The 15296-nt window shown below is 42.9% G+C and overlaps 1 pseudogene; it reads right to left on the reverse strand.

Annotated features, from left to right (window-relative positions):
• Positions 1–7377: 7377 nt before the first annotated feature.
• Positions 7378–12633, reverse strand: LOC135571541 (retinitis pigmentosa 9 protein homolog; annotated as a pseudogene).
• Positions 12634–15296: the final 2663 nt, after the last annotated feature.

The raw sequence follows: 15296 nt of genomic DNA on the forward strand, positions 1-15296 counted from the left end.
AAACAGCAGAGACATCTATCTAAACAGCAGAGACATCTATCTAAACAGCAGAGACATCTATCTAAAACAGCAGAGACATCTATCTAAACAGCAGAGACATCTATCTAAACAGAGACATCTATCTAAACAGCAGAGGAGACATCTATCTAAACAGCAGAGACATCTATCTAAACAGCAGAGGAGACATCTATCTAAACAGCAGAGACATCTATCTAAACAGCAGAGACATCTATCTAAACAGCAGAGACAACAGCAGAGAGACATCTATCTAAACAGCAGAGGAGACATCTATCTAAACAGCAGAGGAGACATCTATCTAAACAGCAGAGGAGACATCTATCTAAACAGCAGAGACATCTATCTAAACAGCAGAGGAGACATCTATCTAAACAGCAGAGACATCTATCTAAACAGCAGAGACATCTATCTAAACAGCAGAGGAGACATCTATCTAAACAGCAGAGAGACATCTATCTAAACAGCAGAGACATCTATCTAAACAGCAGAGACATCTATCTAAACAGCAGAGGAGACATCTATCTAAACAGCAGAGACATCTATCTAAACAGCAGAGACATCTATCTAAACAGCAGAGACATCTATCTAAACAGCAGAGACATCTATCTAAACAGCAGAGACATCTATCTAAACAGCAGAGACATCTATCTAAACAGCAGAGACATCTATCTAAACAGCAGAGGAGACATCTATCTAAACAGCAGAGACATCTATCTAAACAGCAGAGACATCTATCTAAACAGCAGAGACATCTATCTAAACAGCAGAGACATCTATCTAAACAGCAGAGGAGACATCTATCTAAACAGCAGAGGAGACATCTATCTAAACAGCAGAGACATCTATCTAAACAGCAGAGGAGACATCTATCTAAACAGCAGAGGAGACATCTATCTAAACAGCAGAGGAGACATCTATCTAAACAGCAGAGACATCTATCTAAACAGCAGAGACATCTATCTAAACAGCAGAGACATCTATCTAAACAGCAGAGGAGACATCTATCTAAACAGCAGAGGAGACATCTATCTAAACAGCAGAGACATCTATCTAAACAGCAGAGACATCTATCTAAACAGCTAATCATCTAAACAGCAGAGACATCTATCTAAACAGCAGAGACATCTATCTAAACAGCAGAGACATCTATCTAAACAGCAGAGGAGACATCTATCTAAACAGCAGAGAGACATCTATCTAAACAGCAGAGACATCTATCTAAACAGCAGAGACATCTATAAACAGCAGAGGAGACATCTATCTAAACAGCAGAGGAGACATCTATCTAAACAGCAGAGACATCTATCTAAACAGCAGAGACATCTATCTAAACAGCAGAGACATCTATCTAAACAGCAGAGACATCTATCTAAACAGCAGAGGAGACATCTATCTAAACAGCAGAGAGACATCTATCTAAACAGCAGAGACATCTATCTATCTAAACAGCAGAGACATCTATCTAAACAGCAGAGAGACATCTATCTAAACAGCAGAGAGACATCTATCTAAACAGCAGAGACATCTATCTAAACAGCAGAGACATCTATCTAAACAGAGGAGACATCTATCTAAACAGCAGAGACATCTATCTAAACAGCAGAGACATCTATCTAAACAGCAGAGGAGACATCTATCTAAACAGCAGAGGAGACATCTATCTAAACAGCAGAGACATCTATCTAAACAGCAGAGACATCTAAACAGCAGAGACATCTATCTAAACAGCAGAGACATCTATCTAAACAGCAGAGGAGACATCTATCTAAACAGCAGAGGAGACACATCTATCTAAACAGCAGAGACATCTATCTAAACAGCAGAGACATCTATCTAAACAGCAGAGGAGATCTATCTAAACAGCAGAGACATCTATCTAAACAGCAGAGACATCTATCTAAACAGCAGAGGAGACATCTATCTAAACAGCAGAGACATCTATCTAAACAGCAATGGAGACATCTATCTAAACAGCAGAGACATCTATCTAAACAGCAGAGACGACATCTATCTAAACAGCAGAGGAGACATCTATCTAAACAGCAGAGACATCTATCTAAACAGCAGAGACATCTATCTAAACAGCAGAGGAGACATCTATCTAAACAGCAGAGACATCTATCTAAACAGCAGAGACATCTATCTAAACAGCAGAGACATCTATCTAAACAGCAGAGGAGACATCTATCTAAACAGCAGAGGAGACATCTATCTAAACAGCAGAGACATCTATCTAAACAGCAGAGACATCTATCTAAACAGCAGAGGAGACATCTATCTAAACAGCAGAGACATCTATCTAAACAGCAGAGACATCTATCTAAACAGCAGAGGAGACATCTATCTAAACAGCAGAGACATCTATCTAAACAGCAGAGACATCTATCTAAACAGCAGAGGAGACATCTATCTAAACAGCAGAGGAGACATCTATCTAAACAGCAGAGACATCTATCTAAACAGCAGAGACATCTATCTAAACAGCAGAGACATCTATCTAAACAGCAGAGACATCTATCTAAACAGCAGAGACATCTATCTAAACAGCAGAGACATCTATCTAAACAGCAGAGGAGACATCTATCTAAACAGCAGAGACATCTATCTAAACAGCAGAGGAGACATCTATCTAAACAGCAGAGGAGACATCTATCTAAACAGCAGAGAGACATCTATCTAAACAGCAGAGACATCTATCTAAACAGCAGAGACATCTATCTAAACTAAACAGAGACATCTATCTAAACAGCAGAGACATCTATCTAAACAGCAGAGACATCTATCTAAACAGCAGAGGAGACATCTATCTAAACAGCAGAGACATCTATCTAAACAGCAGAGACATCTATCTAAACAGCAGAGGAGACATCTATCTAAACAGCAGAGACATCTATCTAAACAGCAGAGACATCTATCTAAACAGCAGAGACATCTATCTAAACAGCAGAGGAGACATCTATCTAAACAGCAGAGACATCTATCTAAACAGCAGAGACATCTATCTAAACAGCAGAGGAGACATCTATCTAAACAGCAGAGGAGACATCTATCTAAACAGCAGAGACATCTATCTAAACAGCAGAGACATCTATCTAAACAGCAGAGACATCTATCTAAACAGCAGAGACATCTATCTAAACAGCAGAGGAGACATCTATCTAAACAGCAGAGGAGACATCTATCTAAACAGCAGAGACATCTATCTAAACAGCAGAGACATCTATCTAAACAGCAGAGACATCTATCTAAACAGCAGAGAGACATCTATCTAAACAGCAGAGAGACATCTATCTAAACAGCAGAGACATCTATCTAAACAGCAGAGGAGACATCTATCTAAACAGCAGAGAGACATCTATCTAAACAGCAGAGACATCTATCTAAACAGCAGAGACATCTATCTAAACAGCAGAGACATCTATCTAAACAGCAGAGAGACATCTATCTAAACAGCAGAGACATCTATCTAAACAGCAGAGAGACATCTATCTAAACAGCAGAGACACAGCAGAGGAGACATCTATCTAAACAGCAGAGACATCTATCTAAACAGCAGAGACATCTATCTAAACAGCAGAGACATCTATCTAAACAGCAGAGACATCTATCTAAACAGCAGAGACATCTATCTAAACAGCAGAGACATCTATCTAAACAGCAGAGGAGACATCTATCTAAACAGCAGAGGAGACATCTATCTAAACAGCAGAGGAGACATCTATCTAAACAGCAGAGGAGACATCTATCTAAACAGCAGAGGAGACATCTATCTAAACAGCAGAGACATCTATCTAAACAGCAGAGAGACATCTATCTAAACAGCAGAGAGACATCTATCTAAACAGCAGAGACATCTATCTAAACAGCAGAGACATCTATCTAAACAGCAGAGGAGACATCTATCTAAACAGCAGAGGAGACATCTATCTAAACAGCAGAGGAGACATCTATCTAAACAGCAGAGACATCTATCTAAACAGCAGAGGGACATCTATCTAAACAGCAGAGAGACATCTATCTAAACAGCAGAGACATCTATCTAAAACAGCAGAGACATCTATCTAAACAGCAGAGACATCTATCTAAACAGCAGAGGAGACAGCAGAGACATCTATCTAAACAGCAGAGACATCTATCTAAACAGCAGAGACATCTATCTAAACAGCAGAGACATCTATCTAAACAGCAGAGACATCTATCTAAACAGCAGAGGAGACATCTATCTAAACAGCAGAGGAGACATCTATCTAAACAGCAGAGGAGACATCTATCTAAACAGCAGAGACATCTATCTAAACAGCAGAGACATCTATCTAAACAGCAGAGACATCTATCTAAACAGCAGAGGAGACATCTATCTAAACAGCAGAGGAGACATCTATCTAAACAGCAGAGACATCTATCTAAACAGCAGAGGAGACATCTATCTAAACAGCAGAGACATCTATCTAAACAGCAGAGACATCTATCTAAACAGCAGAGACATCTATCTAAACAGCAGAGGAGACATCTATCTAAACAGCAGAGACATCTATCTAAACAGCAGAGACATCTATCTAAACAGCAGAGGAGACATCTATCTAAACAGCAGAGGAGACATCTATCTAAACAGCAGAGACATCTATCTAAACAGCAGAGACATCTATCTAAACAGCAGAGACATCTATCTAAACAGCAGAGACATCTATCTAAACAGCAGAGACATCTATCTAAACAGCAGAGAGACATCTATCTAAACAGCAGAGACATCTATCTAAACAGCAGAGACATCTATCTAAACAGCAGAGGAGACATCTATCTAAACAGCAGAGGAGACATCTATCTAAACAGCAGAGACATCTATCTAAACAGCAGAGGAGACATCTATCTAAACAGCAGAGGAGACATCTATCTAAACAGCAGAGACATCTATCTAAACAGCAGAGACATCTATCTAAACAGCAGAGACATCTATCTAAACAGCAGAGACATCTATCTAAACAGCAGAGACATCTATCTAAACAGCAGAGGAGACATCTATCTAAACAGCAGAGACATCTATCTAAACAGCAGAGACATCTATCTAAACAGCAGAGGAGACATCTATCTAAACAGCAGAGACATCTATCTAAACAGCAGAGGAGACATCTATCTAAACAGCAGAGAGACATCTATCTAAACAGCAGAGACATCTATCTAAACAGCAGAGACATCTATCTAAACAGCAGAGACATCTATCTAAACAGCAGAGACATCTATCTAAACAGCAGAGACATCTATCTAAACAGCAGAGGAGACATCTATCTAAACAGCAGAGGAGACATCTATCTAAACAGCAGAGACATCTATCTAAACAGCAGAGACATCTATCTAAACAGCAGAGGAGACATCTATCTAAACAGCAGAGAGACATCTATCTAAACAGCAGAGGAGACATCTATCTAAACAGCAGAGACATCTATCTAAACAGCAGAGACATCTATCTAAACAGCAGAGACATCTATCTAAACAGCAGAGGAGACATCTATCTAAACAGCAGAGGAGACATCTATCTAAACATCTATCTAAACAGCAGAGGAGACATCTATCTAAACAGCAGAGGAGACATCTATCTAAACAGCAGAGACATCTATCTAAACAGCAGAGGAGACATCTATCTAAACAGCAGAGACATCTATCTAAACAGCAGAGGAGACATCTATCTAAACAGCAGAGACATCTATCTAAACAGCAGAGACATCTATCTAAACAGCAGAGGAGACATCTATCTAAACAGCAGAGGAGACATCTATCTAAACAGCAGAGACATCTATCTAAACAGCAGAGGAGACATCTATCTAAACAGCAGAGGAGACATCTATCTAAACAGCAGAGAGACATCTATCTAAACAGCAGAGACATCTATCTAAACAGCAGAGACATCTATCTAAACAGCAGAGGAGACATCTATCTAAACAGCAGAGACATCTATCTAAACAGCAGAGGAGACATCTATCTAAACAGCAGAGACATCTATCTAAACAGCAGAGACATCTATCTAAACAGCAGAGACATCTATCTAAACAGCAGAGACATCTATCTAAACAGCAGAGGAGACATCTATCTAAACATCTATCTAAACAGCAGAGGAGACATCTATCTAAACAGCAGAGGAGACATCTATCTAAACAGCAGAGGAGACATCTATCTAAACAGCAGAGACATCTATCTAAACAGCAGAGACATCTATCTAAACAGCAGAGACATCTATCTAAACAGCAGAGACATCTATCTAAACAGCAGAGGAGACATCTATCTAAACAGCAGAGACATCTATCTAAACAGCAGAGGAGACATCTATCTAAACAGCAGAGGAGACATCTATCTAAACAGCAGAGACATCTATCTAAACAGCAGAGGAGACATCTATCTAAACAGCAGAGACGACATCTATCTAAACAGCAGAGGAGACATCTATCTAAACAGCAGAGACATCTATCTAAACAGCAGAGACATCTATCTAAACAGCAGAGGAGACATCTATCTAAACAGCAGAGACATCTATCTAAACAGCAGAGACATCTATCTAAACAGCAGAGACATCTATCTAAACAGCAGAGGAGACATCTATCTAAACAGCAGAGGAGACATCTATCTAAACAGCAGAGGAGACATCTATCTAAACAGCAGAGACATCTATCTAAACAGCAGAGGAGACATCTATCTAAACAGCAGAGACATCTATCTAAACAGCAGAGGAGACATCTATCTAAACAGCAGAGACATCTATCTAAACAGCAGAGGAGACATCTATCTAAACAGCAGAGACATCAGCAGAGGACATCTAAACAGCAGAGACATCTATCTAAACAGCAGAGGAGACATCTATCTAAACAGCAGAGACATCTATCTAAACAGCAGAGACATCTATCTAAACAGCAGAGACATCTATCTAAACAGCAGAGACATCTATCTAAACAGCAGAGACATCTATCTAAACAGCAGAGGAGACATCTATCTAAACAGCAGAGGAGACATCTATCTAAACAGCAGAGACATCTATCTAAACAGCAGAGACATCTATCTAAACAGCAGAGACATCTATCTAAACAGCAGAGGAGACATCTATCTAAACAGCAGAGGAGACATCTATCTAAACAGCAGAGACATCTATCTAAACAGCAGAGACACATCTATCTAAACAGCAGAGGAGACATCTATCTAAACAGCAGAGACATCTATCTAAACAGCAGAGGAGACATCTATCTAAACAGCAGAGACATCTATCTAAACAGCAGAGGAGACATCTATCTAAACAGCAGAGACATCTATCTAAACAGCAGAGGAGACATCTATCTAAACAGCAGAGACATCTATCTAAACAGCAGAGGAGACATCTATCTAAACAGAATGTTGATAATAAAACCAGAAGGTTGTTGCTTTTTCATTCTGTTTGTTTTCTCTGATCATGTCGTACATTGGGTCTTCGTGTGCCTACAAGAAAGAGATGGTTTAGGTACTTATTTACTAAATGTACAGGATAACACACATTGCAAACACTCCAATGATAACAAGCATGGCAAGATAAAACTCCATTCAGCTACTGCTCTTAGGCAACATTATTTCCCCCCATTCAATGCTCTCCTCTGCCACATCAGCATTTTAAAATCCGGTTGTTGTATCACAATGGAATGTATGAAAATAAGATACGCTTGCACTTATGTTAATCATTGCAGTGGCATCGTAGCAAGCAGGGCTACAGAACAACTGCACTGTGTGAATCTGCTGAGTCCAGAAGCATTCAGCTGCAGAGGATAGAGATGCTGGATGCATCCCAAATGCCACCCGTTTCCCAATGTAGTGCACTACTTTTGACCAAATCCCTATGGGCCCTGGTCAAAAGTAGTGCACAAATGGGGAAATGGGTGTGATTTGGGACGCACCCTTACTGTATCCAGTTGCATCAAGCAAGCATGCTCATGGTCCAAGGCAGTCAGGCACCTAGACCTCCCCGCCAGGTTATGGTTGGGACCAGGAGCAGACCTCCCAGCCAGGTTATGGTTGGGACCAGGTTATGGTTGGGACCAGCAGCAGACCTCCCAGCCAGGTTATGGTTGGGACCAGGAGCAGACCTCCCAGCCAGGTTATGGTTGGGACCAGGTTATGGTTGGGACCAGGAGCAGACCTCCCCAGCCAGGTTATGGTTGGGACCAGGTTATGGTTGGGACCAGGTTATGGTTGGGACCAGGAGCAGACCTCCCCGCCAGGTTATGGTTGGGACCAGGTTATGGTTGGGACCAGAAGAGCAGACCTCCCCGCCAGGTTATGGCTGGGACCAGGAGCAGACCTCCCCACAAGGTTATGGTTGGGACCAGGTTATGGTTGGGACCAGGAGCAGACCTCCCCACAAGGTTATGGTTGGGACCAGGTTATGGTTGGGACCAGGAGCAGACCTCCCCACAAGGTTATGGTTGGGACCAGGTTATGGTTGGGACCAGGTTATGGTTGGGACCAGGAGCAGACCTCCCCGCCAGGTTATGGTTGGGACCAGGTTATGGTTGGGACCAGGAGCAGACCTCCCCGCCAGGTTATGGCTGGGACCAGGTTATGGTTGGGAACAGGTTATGGTTGGGACCAGGTTATGGTTGGGACCAGGAGCAGACCTCCCCGCCAGGTTATGGCTGGGACCAGGAGCAGACATTCCCACGAGGTTATGGTTGGGACCAGGAGCAGACGTTCCCAAGAGGTTATGGTTGGGACCAGGAGCAGACTTTCCCACGAGGTTATGGTTGGGACCAGGTTATGGTTGGGACCAGGAGCAGACGTCCCCGCCAGGTTATGGTTGGGACCAGGTTATGGTTGGGACCAGGAGCAGACGTCCCCACGAGGTTATGGTTGGGACCAGGAGCAGACATCCCCACGAGGTTATGGTTGGGACCAGGTTATGGTTGGGACCAGGAGCAGACGTTCCCACAAGGTTATGGTTGAGACAGGACCAATCCTAGTCCTAGGGACACATTATATTCAACTAGTCAAAAGGCTTGATGATTAGTTTAAATAATCTCTTGTGGGCAGATTAGGTAAACATAAATGGTTTGCATCTTTGATTATTTGAACAAACCACGATTTCGTAGGTGTGTAGCATCGTTCACGTTTCGGTAGGGTAGGGGACAATTCAGCCCACAGGAAGGGTAGGGGACAATTCAGCCCACAGGAAGGGCGGGGGACAATTCAGCCCACAGGAAGTGCAGAGGACAATTCAGCCGACGGGAAGGGTAGGGGACAATTCAGCCCACAGGAAGGGTAGGGGACAATTCAGTCCACAGGAAGGGCGGAGGACAATTCAGCCCACAGGAAGTGCGGAGGACAATTCAGCCCACAGGAAGGGTAGGGGACAATTCAGCCCACAGGAAGGGTAGGGGACAATTCAGCCCACAGGAAGGGTAGGGGACAATTCAGCCCACAGGAAGGGTAGGGGACAATTCGGCACACAGGAATGGCAGGGGACAATTCAGCCCACAGGAAGGGTAGGGGACAATTCAGCCCACAGGAAGGGTAGGGGACAATTCAGCCCACAGGAAGGGTAGGGGACAATTCAGCCCACAGGAATGGTAGGGGACAATTCGGCCCATAGGAATGGTAGGGGACAATTCGGCCCATAGACTTGCCAGTAACTTGCAAAGAGAGAGGGTGGAGCTCCTCGTTCTAGCATCTCTTAACACGTATGGACCCAGAACTTCATAGAGCAGCTGACCAATTACACAAGACTTTAGTTCTGGGTTAACCAAGATGAGTTGAAAGATGGAGGAGACTCACCATTCTGAACTGCTCCAGGTTCTGGTTTCCTTTGATGAAGAAGGGACACTCTCGGTCCCCCGTCCTGTGTCCATAACGCTGCATCTCCAACCTGCACAAGGGAGAAGTGTCATGTTGGTGCCACAAGCACACTCCCTCCTGCTCTCTACGAAATCACCAAAACAAGCTAGTGTTGGAACGTGGAATAGATTCATATACACCTGTTCATCACTTAGCCTACATCTAAATGCAATTCAAAATCAAAAGGAATAAATAGTCAAACATTTTCCCAAAGTATTATGTGGAACAGGTAAGACTTTGTAATTGCACAGGAATGTATACTAACCTAGTACGCTTTACGAAGAAGAACACGAGGGGGGCAGCCTTTATTCTTTGAGGGACAAGCAGAACAGATGTGAATCTCTGCTACACCGACGTGACTCTGAGCTCATTCAGAAGGGATGGGTCTATCAAGCTAAGCCTAGAGTGTGTCCCCAAACGCCACTTCATTTCCTTTATAGTGCAATTATTTTGACCAGAGCCCTATGAGTGTACCATGTACCCTGATCAAAAGTAATGCACTAGATAGTGAATAGGGTGCCATTTGAGACTAACCCCTAGCCACTTTCCTGTCTCTCTCAGTGGGGTTGGATTTAAGTGACAGTATTGAGAGGATAAGGACCAGGACTATCCAGTGGGGTTGGATTTAAGTGACAGTACAGTATTGAGAGGATAAGGACCAGGACTATCCAGTGGGGTTGGATTTAAGTGACAGTATTGAGAGGATAAGGACCAGGACTATCCAGTGGGGTTGGATTTAAGTGACAGTATTGAGAGGATAAGGACCAGGACTATCCAGTGGGGTTGGATTTAAGTGACAGTATTGAGAGGATAAGGACCAGGACTATCCAGTGGGGTTGGATTTAAGTGACAGTATTGAGAGGATAAGGACCAGGACTATCCAGTGGGGTTGGATTTAAGTGACAGTATTGAGAGGATAAGGACCAGGACTATCCAGTGGGGTTGGATTTAAGTGACAGTATTGAGAGGATAAGGACCAGGACTATCCAGTGGGGTTGGATTTAAGTGACAGTATTGAGAGGATAAGGACCAGGACTATCCAGTGGTGAAGACAACTCTCTTGGTCTGTCTGCTATACTTCAATAGAGCGCAGTACATGATCACATAAGCATGGATGGACCTCTGCCCACTTCAAACTGTACATTTTCTAGATCTGTGATAGTGACCCACTTATAAAGGAGTGTCTATTTAATCCCAGTCAGTCGCAGAAGCACTACGTTTTTTAAGGTTATTTCACATCAGTGTGCTGTAGTTGAAGGAGGATGAAGAGAGGAAGCCACTATAGACAATTGAGATGCACCCTAAAATGTAGTTATCACAGGAGGTTGGTGGCACCTCAATTGGGGAGGACGGGCTCGTGGTAAAGGCTGGAGTGGATTAAGTGGAAAGGTATGAAATATATCAAACACATGGTTTCCAGCCTTTACCACGAGCCCTTCCTCCCCAATTGAGGTGCCACCAACCTCCTGTGTTACCTACATTTTAGGGTGCATCTCAATTGTCTAGAGTGGCTTCCTCTCTTCATCCTCCTTCATCTTCAGCACACTGATGGTTTCCATGATGCCATTATATTTGCTCTGTTCCGGACATTATTGTGAGCCGTCCTCCCCTGGTAGGTATTCATCTCAAATGGCACCCTTTTCACTATATAATGCAGAGGAAGGCCCAAAACATTGGAAAAGACTTCAGTCTATAGTCTAACTATAGTTCTCTCTGATACCGCACGACAAGAGGTACTGGAGCACCAAGTCTAGGTTCAAAAGGCTCCATAATAGCTTCTACCCCCAAGTCATACGACTGCTGAACAGTTCATCAAATGGCCATCCGGACTATTTACATTGACCCCCCTTTGTTTTTACACTGCTGCTACTCTCTGTTTATTATTTATGCATAGTCACTTTACCCCTACCTCGACTAACCTGTACCCCCCCCTCACCTTGACTTGGTTGGTTAAGGGCTTGTAAGTAAGCATTTCATAGTAAGGTCGACACCGGATGTAGTCATGCATGTGACAAATAACATGTGATGACTTTTTAGCAGGCCCCAGGGTGCCACATAATAACTGTGTGTTTCTACTCACACTGCATCACTTTCACCCCCTTCCCCTGCCTGAGCCAGGAAGTCTCTAGCATCCTCATTTCCTGGATCAGCAGGAATACAGTCCTCTGGTTTGTAGTCTTCCTAAAAAAACAGCCCCTGTGTTTCAAGTAGAAGCAAGATGACACATATTCCAGTTCCCATAGCAATCCCTTTACTGATAGCTAGCTAGCTACAGCTCATCTATCACAGTAATGATTTACCTGGCAGTGAGCAGTCATAATGACCTGCCCTTACTATACCTTAATGAATCCAGGAGGTTTTTCATAACTGCATAGAGGGGAAAAGAAAACATTGGTGGTGAGAATAAATATGATAATATACTTTGTGTTTAGGTAGGTACCCCTGTTCAAGTCAGGGGCAAAGCACCTTGTCGAGCCATGCTACAGAACCGATCTAGTTCAATTGTCTTTGCTGAAAGCTACAGTAATGTAACAATGATAGGCAGTTTCTTGGTAAATCACAAGGCCGATCAACTACACTGTTATGTTTTATTCATCCACAAGTTTGTTAACACCGAAGCACGTGTGGTTTACTTACGTCTTCACATGCTTCAGCTTTTGCACTTCTTGGTTCAGTTTTTGTCGCTTGTTTCTTGAGTTTTTCCACATCGTGTTTTGATTCATTGTGCCTTTTGCGGTCCCCTCTGTCCTCCGAGTATAGCGCTCTCTTTCGACTAGACATTGCAACGACATTGGATAACTGTGTTAATAAAATAACCCTTTAATTTTCAGTTTGATACGATTTCTCGAACACCAATACATTCGGGACAAGCGTAGTTATTTTCTGCTTCTGATGGCGCATGCCATCGCAGCGCCGTCTACATCTCAGAGAGAGTCGAGCATGCCTGGTCCCAATTGAGGCTGTTTTCACCCTGGTTTTAATATCTATGCCGGGTTTGCGCAGGTGTTTATTTGCGTATTATCATATACAGCCAGGACTATACTTTGAATAAAAAGGTGAGGTCTGTAGTGGTTTATAAAGTATTCATACTGTACCCTTCTTTTGAGTTGTATTGCAGTTACTCGAGAGTATTTCCAGCTACCAACTGTAGAATCAACTCTATAATATGCTTATAAACAGTCTGTATGTAGAGGTATTGAAGGGGCAGCCCGGGATAGATACATCTATTTTTGGACTCTTAAATGAATGATATTCTTCAAGAATCAATGACTATATATACACTGCTCAAAAAAATAAAGGGAACACTAAAATAACACATCCTAGATCTGAATGAATGAAATATTATTATTAAATACTTTTTTCTTTACATAGTTGAATGTGCTAACAACAAAATCACACAAAAATTATCAATGGAAATTTATCAACACATAGAGGTCTGGATTTGGAGTCACACTCAAAAGGAAAGTGGAAAACCACACTACAGGCTGATCCAACTTTGATGTAATGTCCTTAAAACAAGTCAAAATGAGGCTCAGTAGTGTGTGTGGCCTCCAGGTGCCTGTATGACCTCCCTACAACGCCTGGACATGCTCCTGATGAGGTGGTGGATGGTCTCCTGAGGGATCTCCTCCTAGACCTGGACTAAAGCATCCGTCAACTCCTGGACAGTCTGTGGTGCAACGTGGCGTTGGTGGATGGAGCTAGACATGATGTCCCAGATGTGCTCAATTGGATTCAGGTCTGGGGAACAGGCGGGCCAGTCCATAGCATCAATGCCTTCCTCTTGCAGGAACTGCTGACACACTCCAGCCACATGAGGTCGAGCATTGTCTTGCATTAGGAGGAACCCAGGGCCAACCGCACCAGCATATGGTCTCACAAGGGGTCTGAGGATCTCATCTCGGTACCTAATGGCAGTCAGGCTACCTCTGGCGAGCACATGGAGGGCTGTGCGGCCCCCAAAAGAAATGCCACCCCACACCATGACTGACCCATCGCCAAACCGGTCATGCTGGAGGATGTTGCAGGCAGCAGAACGTTCTCCACGGCGTCTCCAGACTCTGTCACATCTGTCACGTGCTCAGTGTGAACCTGCTTTCATCTGTGAAGAGCACAGGGCACCAGTGGCGAATTTGCCAATCTTGGTGTTCTCTGGCAAATACCAAACGTCCTGCACGGTGTTGGGCTGTAAGCACAACCCCCACCTGTGGATGTTGGGCCCTCATACCACCCTCATGGAGTCTGTTTCTGACCATTTGAGCAGACACATGCACATTTGTGGCCTGCTGGAGGTCATTTTGCAGGGCTCTGGCAGTGCTCCTCCTGCTCCTCCTTGCTAATTGCCTATAATTTACACCTGTTGTCTATTCCATTTGCACAACTGCATGTGAAATTTGTCAATCAGTGTTGCTTCCTAAGTGGACAGTTTGATTTCACAGAAGTGTGATGGACTTGGAGTTACATTGTGTTGTTTAAGTGTTCCCTTTATTTTTTTGAGCAATGTATATATATATATATAACTTAAAAATGTCTCATAAACGGTTCAACTGGCAAAACCCATCAACTTGCTTTACTCCATTGTTTGTAAACAATATTATTGTAAACAAACCGTGTTCAAAACATGCACCATGTATCAAAAACAAGTACATTTACATTTAAGTCATTTAGCAGACGCTCTTATCCAGAGCGACTTACAAATTGGTGCATTCACCTTATGACATAAAGTACCCTTTAAAAAGTTTTTATTTCTAGCACTTAATGAGAGACTTCTGTTTTCTGAAAACTGCCACTGTGAATACATTGCAACACTGACAGTCGACTTAGTGCCTTCGGAAACTAAAATGGATAAAAAATATATTTTGAAAAAAACTCAGCAATCTACACAAAATCTATAATGAAAAGTGAAAACAGGTTTCTAGAAATCGTTGCATATTTATGCAACATAAAAAACATACCTTATTTACATAAGTTTTTAGACCCTTTGCTAAGGGACTCGAAAATGAGCTCAGGTGCATCCTGTTTATATTGATCATCCTTGAGATGTTTCTACAACTTGATTGGAGTCCACCTGTGGTAAATTCAATTGATTGGACATGATTTGGAAAAATACAAACCTGACTATATAAAGTCCAAAAGTTGACAGTGCATGTCAGAGCTAAAACCAACGAAGGAATTGTCCGCAGACCTCCACCACAGTAGTGTCAAAAAACAGATCTGGTGAAGGGTACCAAGAACTTCTGCAGCATTCAAGGTCCCCAAGAACACAGTGGCCTCCATCATTCTTAAATGGAAGTTTGGAACCACCAAGACTCTTCCTACAGCTGGCCACCTGGCCAAACTGAGCAATCGGGGGAGAAGAACCTGATGGTCTGACAGAGCTCTAGACTTCCTCTATGGAGATGGGAGAAACTTCCAGAAGGACAACCATCTCTGCAGCACTCCAC

Source organism: Oncorhynchus nerka, linkage group LG4 (assembly GCF_034236695.1).
Source record: "Oncorhynchus nerka isolate Pitt River linkage group LG4, Oner_Uvic_2.0, whole genome shotgun sequence".
Lineage (NCBI taxonomy): Eukaryota > Metazoa > Chordata > Actinopteri > Salmoniformes > Salmonidae > Oncorhynchus > Oncorhynchus nerka.